At 39.6% G+C, this 25,246-nt stretch overlaps 1 long non-coding RNA gene and 1 pseudogene across 3 annotated transcripts in view; both read right to left on the bottom strand.

Annotated features, from left to right (window-relative positions):
- Positions 1-13,192: 13,192 nt before the first annotated feature.
- On the bottom strand, positions 13,193-21,638 carry LOC123131823 (uncharacterized). Of its 2 annotated transcripts, none has more exons than XR_006464341.1 (3): positions 16,205-21,638; positions 15,896-16,076; positions 13,193-15,142 (listed from the first exon to the last, which is right to left on the bottom strand). It is a non-coding gene; the product is annotated as an uncharacterized lncRNA (long non-coding RNA). The 2 variants fall into 2 exon arrangements; XR_006464340.1 differs by having other exon boundaries at positions 16,310-21,638.
- A 747-nt stretch (positions 21,639-22,385) lies between these two features.
- The window catches only part of LOC123131822 (glutenin, high molecular weight subunit PW212-like), a 14,040-nt pseudogene continuing 11,179 nt past the window's right edge, over positions 22,386-25,246 (bottom strand). The window contains exons 6-7 of the transcript XR_006464339.1: positions 24,983-25,071; positions 22,386-24,813 (exon numbers count right to left, since the gene is read on the bottom strand). The product of XR_006464339.1 is annotated as a glutenin, high molecular weight subunit PW212-like (transcript). The remainder of the gene's footprint in view (positions 24,814-24,982; positions 25,072-25,246) is intronic.

The following is a 25,246-nucleotide window of genomic DNA, read 5'->3' as shown; positions in this document are numbered from 1 at the left end:
ATGGAGGATGATGCTGAAGGTGTGGAAGGGTTAGGTGAAGGTGAAGAAGAGGCACATGATGAGCCCGCTGATGATCTTGGTCGGACCATTGCTGATGCACGGAGACGCTGCGAAACTGACAAGGAGAGGGAGAATTTGGATCGCATGTTAGAGGATCACAAAAAGTCGTTGTATCCAGGATGCGATAATAGTCTGAAAAAGCTGGGCTGCACACTGGATTTGCTAAAATGGAAGGCACAGGAAGGTGTAGGTGACTCATCATTTGAAAATTTGCTGAAAATATTGAAGAATATGTTGCCGAAGAATAATGAGTTGCCCGCCAGTACGTACGAAGCAAAGAAGGTTGTCTGCCCTCTAGGTTTAGAGGTTCAGAAGATACATGCATGCATTAATGACTGCATCCTCTACCGCGGTGAATACGAGAATTTGAATGAATGCCCTGTATGCACTGCATTGCGTTATAAGATCAGAGGCGATGACCCTGGTGACGATGTTGAGGGCGAGAAACCCAGGAAGAGGGTTCCCGCCAAGGTGATGTGGTATGCTCCTATAATACCACGGGTGAAACGTCTGTTCATGAACGAAAAGCATGCCAAGTTGTTGCGATGGCACAAAGAGGACCGTTTGTCCGACGGGCAGTCGAGACACACCGCTGATGGAACGCAATGGAGAAAGATCGACAGAGTTTTCAAAGATTTTGCAGCTGACGCAAGGAACTTAAGATTTGGTCTAAATACTGATGGCATTAATCCTTTTGGCGAGCAGAGCTCCAACCATAGCACCTGGCCCGTGACTCTATGCATCTACAACCTTCCTCCTTGGTTGTGCATGAAGCGGAAGTTCATTATGATGCCAATTCTCATCCAAGGCCCTAAGCAACCCGGTAACGACATCGATGTGTACCTAAGGCCATTAGTTGAAGAACTTTTACAGTTGTGGGCGAAACCTGGTGTACGTGTCTGGGATGAGCACAAAGGAGAGGAATTTGACCTACGAGCGTTGCTTTTTGTAACCATCAACGATTGGCCTGCTCTCAGTAACCTTTCGGGACAGAAAAATAAGGGATACAATGCATGCACGCACTGCTTACATGAGACTGAAAGTGTACGTTTGGTTAATTGTAAGAAGAACGTGTACCTGGGTCATCGTCGATTTCTTCCCCGAAATCATAACGTAAGAAAGAAAGGCAAGCATTTCAACGGGAAGGCAGATCACCGGCCGAAGCCTGCGGAACGTACTGGTGCTGAGATATTTGATATGGTCAAGGATTTGAAAGTCATCTTTGGAAAGGGTCCTGGCGGACAATCAGTTCCGCGGGGAGTTGACGGGCACGCACCCATGTGGAAGAAGAAATCTATATTTTGGGAGCTAGAATATTGGAAAGTCCTAGATGTCCGCTCTGCAATCGACGTGATGCATGTTACGAAGAATATTTGCGTGAACCTGCTAAGCTTCTTGGGCGTGTATGGGAAGACAAATGATACAAAGGAAGCACGGCAGGACCAGCAACTTTTGAAAGACCCAGATGACCGGCATCCGGAATGGTTTCAAGGTCGTGCCAGCTACGCTCTTACCAAAGAAGAGAAGGTCATTTTTTTGAATGCCTGAGCAGTATGAAGGTCCCGTCTGGCTTCTCGTCGAATATAAAGGGAATAATAAACATGCCGGAGAAAAAGTTCCAAAACCTGAAGTCTCACGACTGCCACGTGATTATGACGCAATTGCTTCCGATTGCTTTGGGGGGGCTCCTACCGGAAAATGTTCGAGTAGCCATTGTGAAGCTATGTGCATTCCTCAATGCAATCTCTCAGAAGGTAATCAATCCAGAAGATCTACCACGGTTACAGAACGATGTGGTCCAATGCCTTGTCAGTTTCGAGTTGGTGTTCCCACCATCCTTCTTCAATATTATGACGCACCTCCTGGTCCACCTAGTCGAAGAGATTTCCATTCTCGGTCCTGTATTTCTACACAATATGTTCCCCTTTGAGAGGTTCATGGGAGTATTAAAGAAATATGTTCGTAACCGTGCTAGGCCAGAAGGAAGCATCTCCAAGGGCCATCAAAATGAGGAGGTAATTGAGTTCTGTATTGACTATGTTCCTGACCTTAAGCCGATTGGTATTCCTCAATCGCGGCACGAGGGGAGACTAAGTGGAAAAGGCAAGATCGGAAGGGATACCACGATATGTATGGACGGTCATTCTATGACTGAAGCACACCACACAGTTCTGCAAAATTCCAGCTTGGTGGCTCCGTACTTCGAGCAATACAAGAATATTTTACGCTCGGACAACCCGGGGAAGCCTGAATCCTGGATTAGAAAGGCCCACATGGAGACTTTCGGCAGTTGGTTGCGAAAACATTTAATGAATGACAATGATGTTGGAGATCAGCTGTACATGTTGGCCAAGAAACCATCTTCGACTATAACGACTTTCCAAGGGTACGAGATAAATGGGAATACATTTTACACCATCGCCCAAGATAAAAAGAGCACCAACCAAAACAGTGGTGTCCGCTTTGATGCAGCAACCGAGAATGGGCAAAAGGTCACATATTATGGTTACATAGAGGAGATATGGGAACTTGACTATGGACCCTCCTTTAAGGTCCCTTTGTTCCGGTGCAAATGGTTCAAGCTAACAGGAGGTGGGGTAAAGGTGGACGAGCAATACGGAATGACAATGGTGGATTTCAACAATCTTGGTTACCTTGACGAACCATTCGTCCTTGCCAAAGATGTCGCTCAGGTTTTTTATTTGAAGGACATGAGTAGCAAACCGAGGAAACGGAAAGATAAGAAAACGATCAGTACATCATGCGATGATCCAAAGAAGAAAAACAAGAAAAAGGAAGAAACAAACAGAAGAAAAAAACAGAAGAAAAAAGGAAGAAAAAAACAGAAGAAAAACAAGAATTTAAAATGAATTAGTTTTATTTTCTGATTTTTTTGATATATAATTGTATTTTTAAGATTTTAAAATGAATTAGAAACAAAATAATATAAACTTTAATAAAATAAAATAATTATCATAAATTAAAATAAATAAGTAATTATCATAAAGTAAAAATAAATAAGTAATTAGAAACAAAATAAAATAAAATAAATAAGTTTTTTGTTGTAAGTAGAAACAAAACAAAATAAATAAAGCAAAAATGAAAACAAAAAACAGGCAAAAAATAAAGAATATGCCACCTACTGGGCCACCACGGCCTGAATACGACTAGAAACCCATTAATGGGCCAGGATTCAGGCCCGCAGAAGGCCCAGTAGGCCCACAGGCTCATAGTAACAGAATAGGCCCGTAAGCCTGCATTCGAGAGGAGCTCGAAGTGGTGAGCGCAGCCGCGCTTATAAACCACTGTCGAAGCCTCTCGGCTAGCGAGGTGGGACTAAACATCCCACCGCACCGCACCAGTTCAGCACAGACCCTTTAGTCCCGGCTGGGGAGGCGGACCGCGACTAAAGGGTACCCTTTAGTCGCGGTTGTTGTCCCCAACCGCGACTAAAGGGTCTTTCTGCGCGGGAAAGGAAGCGGCGCCAAAACCCTTTAGTCCCGGTTGGGGAGAGGGACCGCGACTAAAGGGTACCCTTTAGTCACGGTTGTTGTCCCCAACCGCGACTAAAGGGTCTTTCTGCGCGGGAAAGGAAGCGGCGCCAAAACCCTTTAGTCGCGGTTGGGGAGGGGGACCGCGACTAAAGGGTACCTTTAGTCGCGGTCCTCCTCCCCAACCGCGACTAAAGGTGCGTCTATATATACTGCACTTAGCAGTTTTGCCGCGGCATTCTCCTCTGTCTCCCCAACGCCGATCGACGCCGACGCCGACGCCCCCGTCGCCAACGCCGACGCCGAAGCCCTGCCCCGACGCCGACGCCGAAGCCCTGCGCGCCGCCGCCCCCGTCCCCAGTGAGCGCCGCCTCCGCCCGTGCCTGCCCTTGCTCGCCGCCCGTGCCCTGCGCGCGCCCTTGCCCGCCGCCCTGCCGCTCGCCGCCCGACGCCCTGCCGCCCGCCGCCCGACGCCCTCCGCCCGCCGCCCGACGCCCTCCGCCCGCCGCCCGACGCCCTGCCGCCCGCCGCCCTGCCTGCCGTCCTCCGCCTCCCCAGAAGAAAAAACAAAAAAAGGAGGAAGAAGAAAAGAAAGAAGAAAAAAGGAAGAAGAAAAAACAAGAAAGAAAAGGAAGAAGAAAAAAATGAAAACCAAATAAAAACCAAATGAAAACCAAAAGAAAGAAGAAAGAAAAGGAAGAAGAAAAAAGAAGAAGAAAGGAAGAAGAAAGGAAGAAGAAGAAAGAAAGTAAAAAGAAAAGGAAAGAAGAAGAAAGAAAGAATAGAAAGGAAGAACAAGAAAGGAAAGAAGAAGAAAGAAGAAAGAAAGAAAAAGAAAGAAAGAAAAAGAAAAGGAAGAAGAAGAAAGAAAGAAGAAAGGAAGAAGAAGAAAGGAAGAAGAAAGAAAGAGAAGAAGAAGAAGAAGAAAGAAAGAAGAAAGGAAAAAGGAAGAAGAAAAAACTCAAGAAAAACAAAAGAAAACAAAAAACAGAAGAAAAACAAAGGAAGACGAAAAAAAACAAAAGAAAACAAAAAACAAACAGAAGAAAAAACAAAAAAAAGGAGGAAGAAGAAAAGAAAGAAGAAAAAAAGGAAGAAGAAAAACAAGAAAGAAAAAGGAAGAAGAAAAAAATGAAAACCAAATAAAAACCAAATGAAAACCAAAAGAAAGAAGAAAGAAAAAGGAAGAAGAAAAAAAGAAGAAGAAAGGAAGAAGAAGAAAGAAAGTAAAAAGAAAAAGGAAAGAAGAAGAAAGAAAGAATAGAAAGGAAGAAGAAGAAAGGAAGAAGAAGAAAGAAAGAAGAAGAAAGAAGAAGAAGAAGAAAGAAAAAGAAAAGGAAGAAGAAGAAAGAAAGAAGAAAGGAAGAAGAAGAAAGGAAGAAGAAGAAAGAAAGAAAGAAGAAGAAAGGAAAAAGGAAGAAGAAGAAAGGAAGAAGAAGAAAGAGGAAGAAGAAAGGAAGAAGAAGAAAAAAAGAATTTTTACATAAAGAATCTTATTTTTTAATTCCTCCTCCTCTATGTCCCCTTAATCTTATTTTTTAATTCCTTTATACTTAAAGAATTTTTACTACATGCAGGAGTGACATATGGCGGACGACAGAACCGAGCCGCTTAGGGATCCGGAGGCTGAACGTTATTTAATGGACATCATCAACAACGAGATTCCTTATATGCTGGGCTCAGAATATGAGCAACAAGAGGATGTAGTCTCTTATTATATGAACCTTGACGGTGACGATGATCGAGAAGGTGAAGGAACGGACATTGTCGACGGAGGTCAACCGTCAACAACCGACGATCTCCAATTGCAAGTAGCAACCACCTCCGGCGAGGTATATATATACATTGAGAGCCTCTCGTGATACAAACTTACTGAAATGTGAATACATATGTATTAACGCGCGCGACTCTCTTTCTTTTTTTAGCCCTCCGGATCGAGTACGACAAAGCAGCGTGGCAAATCCAAGGCGATGAAAACAGGAGAAACATATGCCATTGAGTCTGTCAGTGAAACCGGCAAGCCCCTACAGCACACCTCAAAGTTTGTCAACCAATGCGGAGTCGTTGTTAGAGACAACGTCCCGATCACCGTCCAGGAATGGAAAGAGCCAAAGAAGGCACGTCTTGGTTTCAGTTTTGTCGACAAGAGAACGAAAAAGGATTGCTGGAGAAAGCTTATGGAACATTTCATTCTACCTCCGGAATACAACAAAGTCGATGAATTCGGTAACGAGGTTCCGGGTGGACGTCAGAGGAGGAGGCTAGTTAAAGAGTTCGCTCTTCAGAAGATGGCCGATGCATTCCGGAACTTCAAGAAAAATTTAACCCGTGACTATGTCAACAAGGGCAAGACTCCGGATTTCAATGGACAATATGAGAAACTGAAAGATGATTGGCCAGAATTTGTGAGGCAAAAGCAATCGGACCATTTCAAGGAAATATCGAAAAAAAATAAGGATAATGCGGCTAAGAAAAAGTACCATCATATTATGGGGCCAGGAGGATACCGCCTTGCGGACCCTAGGTGGCAGAAGATGGAGGAGGACCTGAGGGTGCGAGGAATCCCTCTAGGTACAGAGGGATGGGACCCAAGGGCCAAAAGCTGGTGGTACGGGCATGGGGGATCGCTAGACCCGGAGACAGGGGTGTGTGTTCACTGGCATCGACACTTTGCTCCGACCCAAGCCCTTATTGACGCAATGACCCAAGCTCAATCGGGCTTGATCAAGTTCAACAAAGAGAAAGACGCACTGACTTTAGCCCTCGGGAATGATGAACACGGAGGACGTGTACGAGGCAAAGGCAAAGTTTCGTGGAAGGTAGGGTTTTCCCAGGACAATGACCCGTACGGTTACAGAAGCCGTAAGAGAAAGACGGACTGGGATGCAGATCTTATGACGAAGTTTGCATCGGAACTCCATGAGTTGAAGCAGACCGTGCATGAACTATTGAAAGAAAAATCGGCTGCAGGGCCGCATGAAGATCATGAAGCGGATTGCGGAAGCCAGCAGCGGAGAAGCAGCGTGGCTTCCACGGATGCCCTGCCTGGTGCTAGTGCACCGATGATCGAGATTCGTGCACCGGAGCCTCACTACCCCGTGGATGATGTAAAGAAGATGAAAGACTGTGATCTGCATTATCCCGTGGGGAACGTTTCCACGAAGGTAGCTAGCGGCAGTGCTTTACCCTGTAAACCTGGAGCACTCCACCACAACAACCCCATTCCATATGGCTATGCTTGTGTCACGGTGGAAGACATAGTCCAAGGGTTTGAGGACCTGGAGATTGACAAACCTACACCCGAAGGGGATAGCAGACTTGGAGATGTCAAGCGCCAGTTCATTCTATGGAAAAAGAAGTACATAGTGTTTCCAGACGAGGCGCCAAGGCTAGCAAGTCCACCCCCCTCCGATGGTGGTGGTGGTGGTGGCGGTGGTGGCGGTGGTGGTGGTCGTGGTGGTTCACCTACACCTCCTTCACGCCATTCGACGCCGTCCCCCGATCCACAACCTCCGGCGGGTACGACGCCCCCCAATCCTCCTTCGGCGGGTACGACGCCCCCCAATCCACCTCCGGCGGGTACGACGCCCCCCAATCCTCCTCCGGCGGGTACGACGCCCCCCAATCCACCTCCGGCAAAGAAGCAGAAGCAGGCGGACAGCAAGGAAACCTGCTCCTGGACTATTAACCCAGACCCTTATGTACCTAAGACCACAAGGGTACCGGAGCCATCGCTGAAGCCTCTCCTCCCAAGGCCTGGGGAACTTAGTGAAGCTGACCTCACATTGGCCGCGTCTACTGATTATGAGAAATGGAAGGCGGATATGAAGGCGAAAAAAGTGCCTGAGCCCAAGCAAGTATTCACTGAGAAGCAAAAGAAGTGGGCTAAGGATTTTTTGACGACACCGTCCCGAGCCGAGCTGAATATGCCTGACGACTATGGACATGAACTTCGTAGGCAAGCAAAAATATTGAAGGAGGAAGAAAGTAAAAAAAGCGGGAAACAAGTTGACCAGCTCGGGATGCAGAAGAAACAATCGATCCCCCCGCTCATAGTGAAAGCCGGTTCGGAAGAGGACCCCGAGATCATAGCAGCTGCGGCAGCACTTGGATTGACTGTAGCGGCTGCCATGAAACAAGCGTCCGAGATGGGTTTGACTGTTCGTGCCTTCTTAGACCTTGAGGATGCGCCTGCAGGTGAGATAACATTACAATATGTGCGGAAGGGGCCTCTCGTCGAGCCTGAGAAGGAAAATAGTCTACCAACACAAATGCGAAATCTGCTACGTTGGTACAAGCAATTCATAACATGGGCCGACAAAGAATATGTTTATGCGGATGTTACACATGAGCATCACATCAAACGGTACTCTGTAGAAGTTCATATGAGTGAATTATTCCAGCTGTTCAATCTGCGCGCCCTCGACAAATCTATGCTGAGTTGCTACGTTCTGTAAGTGATTTATTTCTACCTCATCTCGTTCTTCATTGCCTGCACTATATATATATATATTGTCCTAACTATATTGTTGCGTACGCTATTATGCAGATTGAAGATTTGGGAATGCAAAATAAGAAACATCCATGATGTTGGGTTCATTGACCCACATATCGTTAATGGACATGTGTTAGAACATCACCACAAAGACATGGAGAAAGACCTGTACAAGTTTCTTAGAAAGCATCAACTCAAAACTCATATTCTATTTCCTTACCATTTTGGGTGAGTGTTTCTCTCTTGTGCCCATTCTATTTTGTTTACTCCATGCATGGTATGTCTAATCGATGAGTTATGCATGACTGTGCATGTAACGTGTCCGCAGGTTCCACTGGATTCTGCTAAATATTGAACTTCACACCTCCACAGTTCTAATCATGGACTCTCACTAGTAGAAAACAGGGCTATGGTCCAGGCCGGCTCAGCCCATTAGTCCCGGTTCAGTCTAGAACCGGGACTAATGTGAGCATTGGTCCCGGTTCGTGCGGCTAAGGCATTAGTCCCGGTTCACTAGGGCCCTTTAGTCCCGGTTTAAGCCACGAACCGGGACTAAAGGGTGCGATGACCTTTAGTTCCGGTTCGTGCCTCAAACCGGGACTAAAGATTAAACCTTTAGTCCCGGTTTGAGGCACGAACCGGAACTAATGGGGTTGAGACCTTTAGTCCCGGTTCGTGCCACGAACCGGTACTAAAGGTCCCATTTTCAAACTCTACCCCCCCCCCCCCCCCGTGGATCGCCTTTTCAGTTTTTAAAAAAATATAAGAAAATAATGGAAATGTCAAAAAAATAAAAGAAAATAAGTTTCTCATGTGATATGTGGTCTAGTTGTTGGGAAAATTTGCAAATGTGAATTTTGACTTTATTTGCAAAATCTCTCTAAAATTTGTAAAAATGGGCATAACTTTTGCATACTAACTCGGATGAAAAAGTTTTTTATATGAAAAATCATCTACTCGAAAAGTTACATCCAAATTTAACGGGGGGAACCCCGTTAAACATTTTCAAAATCCTCAAAAACCTAATAGAAAAAAAGTTACGGGGCTTTTAAGATTTAGAGTGGAAAAAATTGAAAAATATTCAAACAGTGGGCAAACTATGGTCAAACAATGGTCAAACTAATTATTCTAGAATATTAGTGTTACTAAATAATTATTTTAATTTTTTCAATTTTGGTCAAATCTGGTCAAACTGTGGTCAACTGTGGTCAAACTGTGGTCAAACAATGGTCAAACTAATTATTCAAGAAATATTAGTGTTACTAAATAATTATTGTTTTTTAAAACAATAGTTTCAAACTCAAACAGTGAAATGTGTCACTTCATGCTCAAGCAAAATTCCTAAAGGTTAATAGGATTGACATCTTACTATTGTCAGGAAAACAACAAGTGCAGACTTGGAGCGTGGGAGAATAGAACCCGGAAGTTAAGCGTGCTTGGGCTAGAGTAGTGAGAGGGATGGGTGACCGGTCGGGAAGTTAGATGATTTGGAATGATGAGGGGTGATTAAAGGATAAATTGAGAAGTGATGAGGGGTGGTGATTACAGACTAGAGGTTAAAATAATTCAGAAATTTAAAAATAAAAAAATTTCAAAAAAAAATTTCAAAAAAAAAATCATAAAATTTCCTTTAGTCCCGGTTGGTGTTATCAACCGGGACTAAAGGTGGAGCTCCACGTGGCCGCGCCCTTTAGTCCCGGTTCTGGATTGAACCGGGACTAAAGGGGGGAGGTATTAGTACCGACACTTTAGTCCCGGTTCCTAGTCCCGGTTTTGGATTGAACCGGGACTAAAGGGGGGAGGTATTAGTACCGAACCGGGACTGTAGGCCCTTTTTCTACCAGTGTCTAAGGATTCGGATCCAAAGCGTTGGGCCGACATGAGAAAAATGCTGCAAAAGTAATTATTTTCAATCATTTGAGCTCTATATCGATCGGTCTCTTCATTTCCTAATATCAACTAACTAATAAATACCTTATTCATTTAATTTTCTTTGCCCTGTAGGGTTTGGAGACGGTTCTCAGAAGAAACTGTCGGTGAATTCAAACATGAGCTAGATTTCAGAAAGTTAGTTAATGTGGATGAGCAGCCATCGGGGACCGATCTATGTGGATACTATGTTTGTGAGAACATCCGGAGACAAACCACTGAGCGGAAGGCATCAGCTAGCGTGCGGAACGCGACGAATAACTTGCGGAGGAGGCTTAGTCCAGAAGCTCGCTTCCGACCAATTCAAGAAGAATTAGCAGGATTTTTCATGAGGGAAGTCATCAATCCTAAAGGACAACACTATACCGAGGACGAAGAAATTTATATGCATACCCGAGATTGAAACTTGTTCGAAGTTGTATATGGTCATCCATCCTAATTGTGTATGGAAACTTGTTCGAAGTTGTATATGGTCACCCGAGATTGAATATATATTATATATTCCTCTTGAATTCTTCTTGTTTGAAATTTCATATGCATGTATATAGAAGCGTAGAATATGTGTACTGAAACTTCATCAAAAATAAAATAAAACACAAAATAAAATATAAAACAAATAAAACACTACAAATTAAAAAGAAACCAGGTTTAGGGGGGCTAAAACCCTAAACCTGCGGAGGAGGCCTTTAGTCCCGGTTGGCCACGAGAGCCGGGACTAAAGGTCCTCGGCCCCGACGGACCACGGGCGCCCACGTGGCGGGCCTTTGGTCCCGGTCAGCCACAAGAACCGGGACTAAAGACTTTTGTCGCGGTCCGTAAGAGCCGCGGCTAAAGGGGGGGGGGTCTTTAGTCGCGCTTATTTAGTCCCGGTTGCACAACCGGGACTAAAGGCTGTTGCGAACCGGGACTAAAGGGCTTTTTTCTACAAGTGAAAATTATGAACAACTTGTGTAATTTTGTGGGCAATTGTCTGATCCGTCCTCTATGAAATTCTCATCACCCCGTATGCAACTTCTCATCTATCCCCACTTTCTCAACTAGCCAACACCTGCGAACTGGCTAGCCAACACACACGCTGAAGGTTGAATGCAAAATATGCATAATATATGTTGAACGCAAGTTGCTTCTTTAGCATTGAAGGTTGCCTCCATGTAATTTTAAAGTTGCCTACTAATGATGCTCAGTTGCCTACATACGATGAAAATTTGTTCCACATGATTTTTATGTAGTCTATGATATACTTAATAGGTAAATTCACTAGTACACATGATGCAAGGAAGTTGCTTCTGTTTAGTACTTAAATTGCCTCGATTAGAACCAAAGTTGCTTTAAAAAAATCATCGAAACATATATATATATATATATATATATATATATATATATATATATATATATATATATATATATGGGATCTAGTTTTAAAAATCTCGTCGCAAGAAACCAAATGGTGAAAACGGATTTTCATTTTGACACTCGGTTCAAAGGTTATAGCTTTTAAAAAAAATTTGAGACGAAATAGGCATCAACACATGCATGCAGGTAATCTTTAGTGACCATCCACCACCTGACAACGCCAGGTACATAGCGAGGAGGAAGGAGACTTTTTTCTTAGCAGTTTTGTCGTGTAGCAAGTGGGCATATATCGGACAGCTCGCATATGCGCTCGCAACGTCCATCCGGCACAGCTGCGCGATTAAGAATTCAGGCAAAAAAAATGTTGTACACTGTGAGTTGGCCCTCACTCGGGCCTTTGGTTCTTATACGTTGTTAAGGTTTTTCATGGTGATGACCCGATGTGGTATATTTTTGCCAAAATGAATTTTTGATTGAACATGCTCCTTTTGTAATACCACTTTGGCCCGACTGTCTAGATAATCTGAATGTGTACGTCCTCATGAGCGGAATTTCCTATTTGACGCATGATGCGTCAAGGTGTGGAGGCTTGGCACAGAAGAGATCGAGCGATTTGTTCAACTGGGCCAGCCCGTTTAAGGGCTTCATCGTCCCCGGTTTTGGGAACCTTCTAAAGGTTCTCAGCTGGTTTTTTTTTTCTGGTTTTGGGAAACTTCTAGAAGGTTCCTGAATCGTTTTTTTTCTTGTTCTGTATTTTTTCCTTTTTTACATTTTCCTGTTTTTTCTTCTTTTCTCTCCTTTTCCTTTTTCTTTCTTTTTGTTTTGTTTCTATTTCGTTTTTTGTTTTCTTTCCTTTCATTTTATTTTTATTTCTTCAATTTTATTTTTACTTATTTTTAAAATCGTTGTGTTTTTTGTTTTGTTCATAAATCTGAAAAATTTCCAAGATTTTCAAAAAAATGATTGTGCTTTTCATAAAAATGTTCATAATTTCAAAAAATGTTCACATTATAAACAATTGTTCACAATTTTACAAAATGTTAATGGACTTGTTCTCAATTTTCAAAAATTGTCCTTGTTTAAAAAATGTTCATGTTTCAAAAATTGTTCGTGGTTTTCAAAACATGTTCATTTATAAAAAATTGTTTGCTATGTTATTCTTTAAAATGTTTACAACCTTTTAGTAAATTGTTCAGAATGTCGACAAATGTTCGTGCTCTCAAAAATATTCACAATTTGTTTTTAAAAATTGTTTGGTATGTTTTTCTTAAAAATGTTTACAACTTTTCAAAAATTGTTCGGAATTTTGAAAAATGTTCATGCTTTCAAAAATATTCACATATTGTTTAAAAAATGTTCTTGTTTCCATCTTTGCAGGTGTTCCATAAATTGTTCGCAAATGTATAAAAATGTTTATGTTTTCAAATTTTGTTTTTCATTTTAAAAATTATTCAGAAGTTTATTTAAAAATTATTTGGAACTTAAATTGTTCCCATTTTAAAAAATTGTTTATAAATTTCTTAAAATGTTGAAGTTTCCATTTTTTTGAGTTTCAGAAAATGTTCGCTTTTCCAAATTTTGTTTTGGAATTACAAAATATGTTCCCATTTCATAAAACTGTTCACGATTTTCAGAAAATATTTTTTAGCATTTATGATTGTAGCTGCTTAGAAAAAATTTGCTTTTGTAATTTCAGAAATTCTTCAAATCTGTGCTGGACTTTGGTTCTTAATAGTTGGTGTTGTGAAATAATCACCGATGCTCACTAGCTCAGTTGGTTGTATCGCCTTCTCTCCACTACGGAATAGTGCACATTTTTTTGGAGCCACTCGGTACGGTCGAAAAAACCCGGCCCACAAAGCCCGCAAACTGAGACGCTCTGTGCGAAGCCCCAGCATTTTGACGCAAAGAGCGTCGTATAGGACTTCCCCTCATGAGCCTGTATGTGTACATGAGGTTGAACTTTTGTGTTCGGAATAAAATTCACAATGAAATCTGAGCGTGTATAGCTAGCGCAACAAAGTTATATACAAAGCTAGCTAGCATATTGTACTTAGCATTACGCAAATCAGCTAAACATGAAGATGCGGACGTCCGCATCTGCCCGCCAGCCATAGCAAGCAGTCAAAACTTGCGGACGCGTCCGCAGTGTACACCTCTTGTCTGGTGCGACGCGGCACAATGTCTCCACTCATTTAAACGTGATCACTGTTGAAAGAAAAGAAGAACAAAAATTCAGTACACAAATAATTTGACTACACCACTACAACTTAAGTTCAAGTTTAGCTAGCACAAAGATAGGAGCTAATGGGTTCTGCGCTACAAAAAATCTGAATTCTCAAGTGTCATGTCTGAGGCCGAGACACTTCTCAAGACAATTCTCAAGACGGTCAATAGTCCTGCTAAGCTCTTTTCCGACACCAGGTACGTTGGCCAAACTACAAATAAAAGTGAGGAAGTTAGCAACAGTTCACAGTACAATAGTTTCAGAAAACTAACACTTGACCTGTGCATTGTGTCATTGCCGAACACACAACTTATTGGCTATGCTAACATTTGAACTTTCGCCATAGTTATGAAGAACATCCAGAGAATTGATATTTGCCAAACTTCATAATGAGTATGAGGAGCATCCACAGAATATATTGACAACAAAAATCAAAAGAAAGAAGTTTCTTGGGGCACATCCAACATAACAAAACCATGGAGCAGATTTAGGTTCTTTAACTTAGACAACAATATCATAACAGAGAAGGTCGCCCAAGCAAAGGTCGTTCCTGCTACCATTGCAAGTGCAGTTGCATAACCTGTGGATTGCAGATAATTAGATCAGGACAAGCAACATTCTAATGCTCCCTTACAAGAATTCAATACAGTTCATGCATTCTGATGATCAGATCACATCAAGACACCAAAAAGATTTAGGAGAATACTGGGGAAAAAATCCATTTTGAGAAGAAAGACTCTCAGAACAAAGTACTAAACCGTATAGTATTTTGAAACATGGAAAATTATAGTTTAACCAAGTCCAGCTAGGTTTACATGATGGTTCCAAATGAATAACAATCACCATTATTAACACGAAAATGAACACCCAAAAAAAACAGTTTATTTGAATACAACATACATATGCAAACACCAGCTCTATTTGGATTGAATGTAATTTTGTGTGCTCCCCGTTATTTAGAGCTCAACATAACAACACACACTAATATATATGGATTCCTTACCAAATCATAAACTGGTTTAAATTTCCAGTTGACGAATCTCCCGTTACTTAAATTTCCATTTGATGAAGCAACGACACAAAAAAAAGATCCGTAAAATCTGCTACTCCTCGAACATACACTAAAATTGGTGGCACAAAAGAAAAGTCATCAGGCAGGATGCAAGTAGGATAAAAATGAAATATGGCCAGAGATAACTAGCTTATGCAAGGAGCATAAGGCAAACCTGCAATCTGCATCGATTTAGAGAAGGGCTGGCCGAGACTTGGGCCAGTTAGGGCTTTAGCAGAGGGGCGGAGCACTGACTCGGTAAGGCCATTATTTCGTGTATATTAAGAGAAGATAATTATCAGAAGAGTATTAGAATAACTAATCGCTAGCCAGTGCATCCACACATCAACACATGTTATCCAGTGTATATCCAGCGAGATGTCATGGAACGAGCATATTCGTGCGAGGCAAAGCAAACCTGGAATCTGTATCGTGTTAATGCAAGGGTTAACCGAGACTTGGGCCAGTTGGGGCTTCAGCAGAGGCGTGTAGCACTGTAAGGCCATGGTTGCGACTTGCGAGTATATTCAGAAAACCTGTCAATTCAAGATGATTAGATCAACTAGTCGAAACAAGCGCACCCACACATTCCAAAGTAGTAAATTTTGTCATGATAATTGAGTATCATATTCTGAACTTGACATTCAGGATTTGAACGAGCTACAGTTACTCCACAGCCCCTGTTACCTAAACTTAACACTTGAGGGTTCAGCTTTTAAAACTGAACTTGACACTTGACAATCATGACTGAATACCATGCATAACACTGAATGATTAACCGGCTTTCTTAGCTCGCACTGCACACACACTTGTGCTTTTTGTTCACCAGTATTGCCGTGTTCAACAAGTTCGCGGCAATAGGAATAGCCTCATACCATACGTATAGTCATGAATTGATCTGAAAGTAGCCCTCCAATATCTTTACCTACTAGTCTATTAATTGTGATTCGATTAGATGGTGGCTGCTTACTCCAATCATCTCTGAAATAAGTACACGCTAACACTGACACTGCTTGTGCATTGCTGCCATTGTATGCAAATTAGTTGTCTTAACTAGTAAAGTAATTTCTCTCTCCGACTTATGCTTTTTTTTTACTTTGAGAAAGGCACAACATAAGAAAACGTGAGATGGATTCCTATTAACCAGTGAAGTACATTTTCTTTGCTCTTAACCAAAACTTTTCTATTATTGATTCTCAGGGAAGTTAATCCTACTGTAAGCCTAAATGCTGTAATTCATGAGCAACCCCAATGGACTCAGATAAATCAAGGATGTAGCAATAAAAGACCTGAAGGAAATGGAGCATATTAAAATCCATAGTTCTGGTAAAAGGATGCCCTTCCCACACAGCAGGTCAGTAGCCAGGCAAGCTCATAAAGTCATAATTCATATGATAAATTCAGAGATGCCACTTGCCATCATTCAGTATGGCTATGATGAGAACCATGAATAATGCCAGAAGAACAAACCTGCAACCATAAAAGACAGCAAGATTAGCGGTGGCGAAATACTGTCATGACTACCTACTATTGGATTTGCTGCTGCATTGGAATACTGTCATGATTATGTACTATTGGATTTGCTGCTGCATTCTTACCACTTCCGCATGGTGATGCAAACGGCATAAGTTTGCAGCCAAGTAGTACAAATCGTCAGAACTCTTGTAGTAGAAGAAAACAGAGGAACGTCAGCTGAACTTTACCATGTAGTTCATCATGCAGAGGCCAACACGATGTCGATGCGGACCTGGCAGCGTCCGTCGTGCCCGACAGCGCGTTGCCGCAGGTGCCAAATAAAATCCCAACAAAGACGATGAACATTAATGATTGCAGGAAATGCATAGAAAATCCATAGTTTTGATATATAACTATATAAGACAAGGTTATTTTTTGCATACAACTGTATCTTATTGCATAGCAAAACTTTTCTATTATTAATTCTGAAGGAATTTATTTACCCTAACATCTTAATATTTCAAGGTTTTAACAAAAGAACATATAGTTTAGGAATGAACGGACTACATGAGTATGAGAAAACATGTATACCCTTTATTACATGTTGATAAACTTCATTATCAGTTGTTTGACTTTAACAAACAGCAAGATAAGGAACCTTGGTTGATCAAAGATCCATTTATGCACCAAGATAATAATACCATGCTCATCTATTAGACCTAAAATCTCATAGTCCACCAAACATCTTTGACAATCTTCTCAAGACATAATCACCTAACTAAATCCAACTAAAATCTCATAAATCACAGAGAAATTTGGTTCAATATCACATCCACCTAACCAAATCCAAATTGTTCAAGATTATTTAATACACCGGACATCTTTGACTATCTCCTCAAGATCACAATCAACTAACTAATCCATTAAAAATCTCATAATCCAACATAAAATTTGGTTCAAAATCACAATCGCCTAACTAAATCCGAAAAAATTCAAGTTTATTAAAAAAAATTATCCACCAATATAATAACCAACAAGCTCACTTACTAGATATAAATTCGCATAATCTACCGAACATCTTTTACCAGCTCGTCAAGATCGCAATCACCTAACTAAAATCCAACCAAAACCTCATAATCCACCGTAAAATTTGGTCAAAAGATCACAATCACCTAACTAAATCCAAATTGTTGCAAACTAAATTAAATATCTGTTCATCCATCAATATAGTAATCACCATGCTCATCTACTAAACCTAAATCTCATAATCCACAAAATATCTTTGATTATCATCTCAAAATACAATCACCTAACTAAATCCAACTAAAATCTCATAAATCACGAAGAAATTTGGTTCAATATCGCAATCATCTAACTAAATTCTAATTATTCAAGATTAATTAATCCACCGAACATCTTTGACATCTTCCCAAGATCACAATCTACTAACTAAATCTATCGAAAATCTCGTAATCCACCGTGAAATTTGTTCAAGATCACAATCGCCTAACTACACCCAAATTGCTCCATGTTTACTAAAGGCCCATTTATCCACCGATCTAATAACCACCATGCTCACTTAATTACTAGACCTAAATTAACATAATTCACCAAACATCTTTGCCTAACTCGTCGAGATCACAGTCACCTAACTAAATCAACAAAACCTCAAAATCTACAGTAAAATTGGTTGAAAAATAGCAATCACCTAACTAAATCAAAACTGTCCCAAACTAAATTAAAGATATGTTTATCCACCAATGTAATAATCACCATTCTCTTCTACTAAACATAAAATCTCATAGTCCAGCAAACATCTTTCACTATATTCTTAAGACACAATCATCTAACTAAATCCACCTAAAATCTCATAATCCAGCGTGAAATTCGGTTGAGTATCACAACCACCTACTAAATCCAAAGTGTTCAAGATTAATTAATCCGCCAAACATCTTGACTATCTTCTCAAGATCACAATCAACTAATCCATCAAAAATCTCTTAATCCACCATAAAATTTGGTTCAAGGTCACAATCACCTAACAAAATCCAAATTGTTCTAAATGTGTTAACGATACATTTATGCACCAATATAATAATCAACATGCCCACCTACTAGACCTAAATTCACATAATTCACCAAACATCTTTTACTAGTTCGTCAAAATCACAATCACCTAACTAAATCCAACCAGAACGTTATAATCCACCGTAAAATTAGGTTAAAAGATCACAATCACCTGACTAAATTCAAATTGTTCCAAAATAAATTAAATATCTGTTTATCCACCAATATAATAATATGCTCATCTACTAAACCTAAAATCTCATAATCCACAAACACCTTTGATTATCATCTCAAGACACGATCACCTAACTAAATCCAACTAAAATCTCATAAATCACATAGAACTTTGGTTCAATGACACAATCACCCAACTAAATTCATATTGTTCAAGATTAATTAATACACCGAACATCTTTAACTATTTCCTCGGGATCACAATCAACTAAATCCATTGAAAAATCTTGTAACTCACCATGAAATTTCTTCAAGATAACAATCGCCTAACTAAATCCAAATTGCACCATGTTTATTAAAGAAGTCACTACTTCCTTGAGATTGAGGTTTCTTCTTCTACCTCTAATGGCTTCTTTATTTCCTAAGAGGAGTATCCAGGATCTTCTTGCTCGTGCTGCTCTTACTGATGAGCACACTGTTGAGACTGCTATGGAGCTCAACATCCACCTTTGTGTCCACCTTCGCTCCCTGTAAGTCCGGATGGGCGTCCGTTGCCTGGTGGCGGGTTGCCATGTGTGCTATCTTGATCCCACGTCCCGTGTTCCCTTGCTGGGCGACACCATAACCGCACGCTCAAGCACCACCAATGGCGAGCAAGAGCTTAGACAATCGACGCATACCTGAATTTTACCCACGGGACGTGCCCGAAAACACGGCGCTACCTATCGTCAAGGCCAAGGGCACACATTAGGAGAACGTGGGATGCTTAATCAACATGCTTACCTACTATACCTAAATTCACTTAGTCCATCGAACATCTTTTACTAGCTCGTCAAAATCACAATCACCTAACTAAATCCAACACAAACCTTATAATCCACTTTAAATTAGGTTAAAATATCACAATCACCTAACCAAATCCAATCCAAACCTTATAATCCACTATAAATTAGGTTAAAATATCACAATCACCGATCTAAATCCAAATTGTTCCAAACTAAATTAAATATGTTTATCCACCAATATAATAATCACCATGCTCATTTATTAGATATAAAATCTAATAATCCACCAAACATCTTCGATTATCTTCTCAAGACACAATCACCTAACTAAATCCAACTAAAATCTCATAAATCACAAAAAAAATTCAATATCACAATCACCTAACCATATCCAAATTGATCAAGATTAATTAATACATCGAGCATCTTTGACCATCTCCTCAACATCACAATCAACTAACTAATACATCAAAAATCTGATAATCCACCATAAAATTTGATTCAAGATCACAATCGCCTAACTAAATCCAATTTTTTCAAGCTCACTTAAAATCCATTTATCCACCAATATAATAACCAAGATGCTCACCTACCAGACCTAAGTTCACATAATCTACCAAACATCTTTTACTAGCTCGTCAAGATCCCAATCACCTAACTAAATCTAACCAAAACCTCATAATTCCTCATAAAATTTGATTAAAAGATCACAATAACCTACCTAATTCCAAACTGATCCAAACTAAATAAAATATATGTTTATCTACCAATATATTAATCACCATGTTCATTTACCATACCTAAAATCTCATAATATACTGAATATTTTGACTATCTTCCCAAGATACAATCACCTAACTGAATCCAAACTACAATCAAATAAATCACCGAGAAATTTGGTTCAATAACTCAAGCACCGAACTAAATCCAAATTGTTCGCGTCGACTACAAGACGTCTACGGTAACTTCGTAAAATATCAAGATGATATGCCATCTCAGTCTCTCAAAGGTGCTCATAGGGGTAGAGTGTGCGTGTATGCCTTTCATATGGGTGAGTGTAGCGCGTTTATATGAGCGCTTGCGTCTGTATTGTGTTCAAGAAAAGATCAGTTAATCCATCAAACATCTTGGACTATCTCTAAGATCTCAAGCAACTAATTAAATCCATTTAAAATCTCGGAATTCACCATGAAATTTGGTTCAAGATCACAATCCCCTAACTAAATCTAAATTACTCCAAGTTCACTAAAAGTTCATTTATCCACTAATATAATAACCACCATCCTTACTTACTAAGCATAAATACTCACATAGTCCATTGAACATCTTTGAATATCTCGTCAGGACACAATCACCTAACTAAATCTAACCCCAAACATCAAAATCCACAGCAAATTTGCTTAAAAGATCACAATCATCTAACTAAATTCAAATTGTTCCAAACTGAATTAAAGGTCTGTTTATCCCCCAGTGTCATAGTCATCATGCTCACGTACTAGACCTAAAATCTTAAAATCCACCGAACATATTTGACCATCTTCTCAAGATCATAATAACTTAACTAAATCCACTTAAATTCACATAAATTATCGTGCAATTCGGTTCAATATCACAATAGCCTAACTAAATGCAAATTGTTCAAAATTTATTAAAGACACATTTATGCACAATTATAATAATCAACATGCTCACCTACTAGACCTAAATTCACATAATTCATCGAACATCTTCTACTAGCTCGTCAAAATCACAATCACATAACTAAATCCAACCAGAACCTTCTAATCCACCGTAAAATTAGGTTAAAAGATCACGATCACCTGACTAAATTCAAATTGTTCCAAAATAAATTAAATATCTGTTTATCCACCAATATAATAATCACCATGCTCATCTATTAGACCTAAAATCTCATAATCCACGAACACCTTTGATTATCATCTCAAGACACCATCACCTAACTAAATCCAACTAAAATCTCATAAATCACATAGAACTTTGGTTCAATGACACAATCACCCAACTAAATTCATATTGTTCAAGATTAATTAATACACCAAACATCTTTAACTATTTCCTCAGGATCACAATCAACTAAATCCATTGAAAAATCTCGTACTTCATCATGAAATTGGTTCAAGATAAAAATCGCCTAACTAAATCCAAATTGCACCATGTTTATTAAAGAAGTCACTACTTCCTTGAGATTGAGGTTTCTTCTTCTACCTCTAATGGCTTCTTTATTTCCTAAGAGGAGTATATAGGATCTTCTTGCTCGTGCTGCTCTTACTGATGAGCACACTGTTGAGACTGTTATGGAGCTCAACATCCACCTTTGTGTCTACCTTGGCTGCCTGTAAGTCCGGACGGGCGTCCGTTGCCTGGTGGCGGATTGCCATGTGTGCTGTCTTGATCCCACATCCCGTGTTCCCTTGCTGGACGACACCATAACACCACACTCAAGCACCACCAATGGCGAGCAAGAGCTTAGACAATCGACACATACCTGAATTTTACCCACGAGACGTGCCTGAGAACACGACACTTACCTATCGTCAAGGCCAAGGGCGCACATTAGGAGAACGTGGGGTGCTTGATCAAGTGCGTGACACAAAAATCCACAAACAAGACAAGGACACCAAGCCGAATCAGCGGGAACGGAGAGTGCACATGCACGTGGAATGCTGGATCAAAGTCCAGCTGCTGCCACTACCCCAGTCTCTCCTTTATTGCCTTGTTTATCAGTTATTTTCAGTAGTGGCATCATCGCCTTGAGTCACTTATGTGGGCATCATCCTCTATCCACCAAATAATAATCAACATGCTAACCTACTAGACCTAAATTCATAACTCATCGAACATCTTTACTAGCTCGTCAAAATCACAATCCCTAACTAAATCCAACCCAACCTTATAATCCACTGTAAATTAGGTTAAAAAGATCACAATCACCGAACTAAATCCAAATTGTTTCAAAACTAAATTAATATATGTTATCCACCAATATAATAATCACCATGCTCATTTATTAGATCTAACATCTAATAATCCACCAAACAACTTTGATTATCTTCTCAAGACACAATCACCTAACCAAAATCCAACTAAAATCTCATAAATTACAGAGAAATTTAGTTCAAATATCACAATAACGTAACTAAATCCAACTTGGGTCAAGATTAAATAATACATCAAATATCTTTGATTATCTCCTCAAGATTACAATCAACTAACTAATCCATCAAAAATCTAATAATCGACCATAAAATTTGGTTCAGGATCATAATCGCCTAACTAAATCCAATTTTTTTTTCAAGTTTACTAAAAATCCATTTATCCACCAATATAATAACCAACATGCTCACCTACCAGACCTAATTTCACATAATCTAGCAAAACATCTTTTACTAGCTCGTCAAGATCCCAATCATCTAACTAAATCCAACCAAAACCTCATAATCTACCGTAAAATTTGATTAAAAAATCACAATCACCTACCTAAATCCAAACTAATCCAAACTAAATTAAATATATGTTTATCTACCAATATAATAATCACCATGTTCATTTACCATACTTAAAATCTCATAATCCACCGAATATTTTGACTATCTTCCTCAAGACAAAATCACCTAACTGAATCCACCTAAAATCAAATAAATCACCGACAAATTTGGTTCAATATCACAATCACTGAACTAAATCAAAATTGTTCCCGTCGACTACGAGGCGTCCACGGTAACTTCGTAAAATATCAAGATGATATGCCAGCTCTCAAGGTGCTCATAGGGATAGGGTGTGCGTGTATGCGCGTTTATATGAGCGACTGCGCCTGTACTGTGTTAAAAAAGATTAGTTAATTCACCGAACATCTTGGACTATCTCCTCAAGATCTCAAGCAACTAGTTAAGTCCATTTACATTCTTGTAATTCACCATGAAATTTGGTTCAAGATCACAATCGCCTAACTAAATCCAAATTACTCCAAGTTTACTTAAAATCCATTTCTCCACTAATATAATAACCACCATACTTACTAGGCATAAATTCTCACATAATCCATCAAACATCTTTGACTATCTCGTCGGGACACAATCACCTAACTAAATCTAACCCAAACATCAAAATCCACAGTGAACTTGCTTAAAAGATCACAATCATCTAACTAAATTCAAATTGTTTCAACCTAAATTAAACGTTTGTTTATCCACCAATATAATAGTCACCATACCATGCTCATGTACTAGACCTAAAATCTTAAAATCCACCGAACATCTTTGACCATCTTCTCAAGATCATAATAACTTAACTAAATCCACCTAAAATCACATAAATCACCATGAAATTCGGTTCAATATCACAATAGCCTAACTAAATTCAAATTGTTCAAGGTTAATTAATTGATCTAATATCATTGAGTATCTCCTCGAGATCACAATCAACTGACTAAATTCATCTAAAATCTCGTAATCCACCATGAAATTTGGTTCAAGATCACAATCGCCTAACTAAATCCAAATTTTCTCAAGTTTATTAAAAATTAAGTTAACTGATAAAATTACCACCATGCTCACCTACTAGGCCTAAATTCACATAACCCACCAAACATCTTTTACTAGCTCGTCAAGATCACAATCACCTAACTAAATCCAACCAAAACCTCATAATCTACCGTGAAATTTGGTTTAAGATCACAATCACCTAACTAAATCCAACCAAAACCTCATAATCTATCATGAAATTTGGTTTAAGATCACAATCACCTAACCAAACCCGAAATGTTCCAAAAAAATTAAAGATCTATTTATCCACCAATAAATCACCATGGCCATCTACCATAGCTAAACTCTCATAATCAACCGAGCATTTTAGACTATCTTCTTAAGATTAAATCACGTAACTAAATCCACCTAAAATCTCGTAATCCATCATGAAATACGGTTCAATATCACAATCACATAATTAAATTCAAATTGGCAAAGATTAATAATCCACCGAACATCTTTGACTATCTCCTCAAGATCACAATGAACTAAATAAATGCATCAAAAAAATTTGGTTCAAGATCATAATCGCCTAACTAAATCCAAATTGCTTCAAGTTTATTGAAGATTCATTTATCCACCAATATAATATCCACCATTCTCATTTGCTAGACATAAATTTTCATAATTCATCGAATGTCTTTGACTATCTCGTCAAGATCACAATCACCTAACTAAATCTCCACTTCATCTCCATTTTGTAAAACCTTATTTTCAGAATCATCCCATGGGCATTAGTGACACCCTTGGGTTTTTTGTAAAACATTTATGAGTAACAAAGATTTTTCCCAAGTCCTATGATGCATGCGACTACCATGGCTAAGTATTACTATTAAACTTGCACATATGATGCACATTTATTTGTGACCACTACATGGTTATAAAGGAGGGGTATTAAGAATGTCAAAGGAGGGTGTCAATATCAAGCACATAGAGCATAGCTAAACCCTAGCTAATTTACTTAGCATAAGAATGTCAAAGGGGTGTCAATATCAAGCACATAGGGGGCATAGCTAAACCCAGCAATACTAGTAAACAATACTTTATGCATGAAAAAGAATTCTAAGTGTAATGCAAATATGGGTTCAACATGATCAAAGTAGGTTGCTTGCCTTGCTCAGCAAAGTCTTCAATGGTTCTGGAAACTCCTCGAACGTCCTTGAATCTTAAAGATAATGATTTCTACTCATTGGAAAAATAAAATTAACACATGATCAATAAACAATATGTGCAAAGGGCTCCAAAATTTTCAGAAGTAGTACCATTGGAAAGAGAGAAATTTTAGATGAATTTTGGAAGTACCCTGGATTTTAGAAAAGAGAAATGGTATTGTGGGCCAGAACGGGTCTACCTGATTAAATAGCATTGCACCAGGGGGAAGGGGGTCGACGTCGAAGGCGTGAAGTTGAAAAACGCCTTCACTTACACGCCGATTTAAACCTGCATTGGGGCGACCACACAAGCCACACATGAGCAGCACAACCAGGATAATCAAGCAATATATAAAGTTCACAATCAGCAATAACAAACAAGATAATATGGATAAACTGGAGGATATTACTTCCAAGTGGCAGAGCCAAGGAAACCAGATTGCAGCTGTAGCAGGACCAGGTAG

Source organism: Triticum aestivum, chromosome 6A (genome assembly GCF_018294505.1).
Source record: "Triticum aestivum cultivar Chinese Spring chromosome 6A, IWGSC CS RefSeq v2.1, whole genome shotgun sequence".
NCBI classification, from domain to species: domain Eukaryota; kingdom Viridiplantae; phylum Streptophyta; class Magnoliopsida; order Poales; family Poaceae; genus Triticum; species Triticum aestivum.
Note: the sequence above shows the minus strand (reverse complement) of the source record. Positions and strands in the feature narration are given on the sequence as shown.